Below are 1,770 nucleotides of genomic sequence, written 5' to 3' on the forward strand. Positions count from 1 at the left end.
CTCCTGTCTTCAGGGTCACATGATCCGTCAGAAATCATTCTAATATGCTGATTTGCTGATCAAGAAACATTTATGATTGTTATCAGTTTTGAAAACAGTTGTGCTGCTTCATACTTTTGTGTAAACAAATTTTCTTTGATGAACAGAAAGTTAAAATATAATTTTTGTGACACTCTGTTGACTGTCACTTTTGATCAATACTGTATAAAATGTATTAATTTATTACAAAAATCTCACATATATACACACATATTTAATTATAGTATAATTATATTTTAAATATTGTAGAATTAATTAAATTATATATATATAATGAAATAATTGTTATATAATAAATGTTATATATATATATATATTATTCATCCCAGGTGTCTATTGATATTCTGGTTGTATTCTTGGTCTGGATCTGGAGGTCTATTCGATCCAACCCTGCTATAAGATTATGAAGACCAGATCATCTCATTAATTTAGAAAATATAATGAGAATCATTACTGCCATCCATAAAGATACAAAACATTAATGTCCATCAGTCCAAACACACAACTGCCAGCAATTGGTAGTTGTTCTGACTCAAATCTATAAATTCAAACTCTATACTTGTGCTGTCTTGTTTCACTGAACCCTTCAGAGACTTATAAAATCAAAAAGTGAACGTCATGATTTCTCTTTTCTCTTTTCACACACGTCTGATCTGACCAGATGACTTCTCGCCGGCTGGAGGAGAGAGGAATCAGAAGACATTACTGAAGACAGAAACACAGCTGGGTCCAGATCATCACCTCTGCCCGTCCTCCAGCTGGACCAGACCGCAGGAGGAAACAAGACACAAAAGGTCAAAGAAATTTGCTTTCTTTTTTTGCCCCTCTTTCTGTCATCTGTCATTCGCTGCTTAGTTTAATCGCTCCTCGTGAGCGTCCAGATGCTCCTGTAGTTCCAGTGAAGGTTTAAACTGGATTCCTCTGATTATTTGAATGTAGATTTGGCATTTTATTTCTCCGTCTGCCTGCCGTGCATGGCCTCTCAGTTCATTAACTGTTCATTTACACACTCCTCTTTCATTCTGTCCGCTTCTCCCGGTCTGTGAATGATTGTTTCTCATCTCTGATTCAGTTTTTAATTAAAATACTCCTCTGCTGAGGCTGTGGAGAGATACGGGCCTGCAGAACCCTCAGGAAAGATGTGCTGGGACTTGCTCTGCTTATCAGTCAGTCTGCATTATATTGCTTTTTATTAGTTGTTCATCCAAATAAAATGGAAATTAGTGTGGTTTATAATTGTGTTTGCGGGCAAGTCTCACATAGACAAACTTATGACAATAACCATAATAGTTCAGCTTATTCTGACCAAAAAAAAGAAAACAAAAAAATGACCAAATGCAGTTAGTTTTATTTTTAGGTGACTTCCTATAGTGTGGAACTATTTATATAGCAGGTTTTCCTAAATTAGGGGGTTGTGAGTTGATGAAAAACTAATAGTGAATTAAATCATAAAAAAATGTCAAATTGAAATTAATAAATAATTTAAAAGCAAAACTCTTTTGGTTTTTCCTGCAGGTCATGTGGCCATTGTTCAACATACAGTCAAACCAAAAATTATTCCGAGACCAGATACAATTTTTTATATCTTTTTTTACTAGTGGGTGGTAAAAAAAAAAAAAAGGACACTATAGTTCATTTATGTAAGTGAGGATAGCAACATAAACCCCCGGTTTCACAGACAAGGCTTAAGCCTAGTCCTAGACTAAAATGTAAATCTGAGCTGTTTCAACT

The sequence above is a fragment of the Sinocyclocheilus anshuiensis genome, unplaced genomic scaffold (genome assembly GCF_001515605.1).
Source record: "Sinocyclocheilus anshuiensis isolate Anshui unplaced genomic scaffold, SAMN03320099.WGS_v1.1 scaffold48, whole genome shotgun sequence".
Taxonomy (NCBI): Eukaryota; Metazoa; Chordata; class Actinopteri; order Cypriniformes; family Cyprinidae; genus Sinocyclocheilus; species Sinocyclocheilus anshuiensis.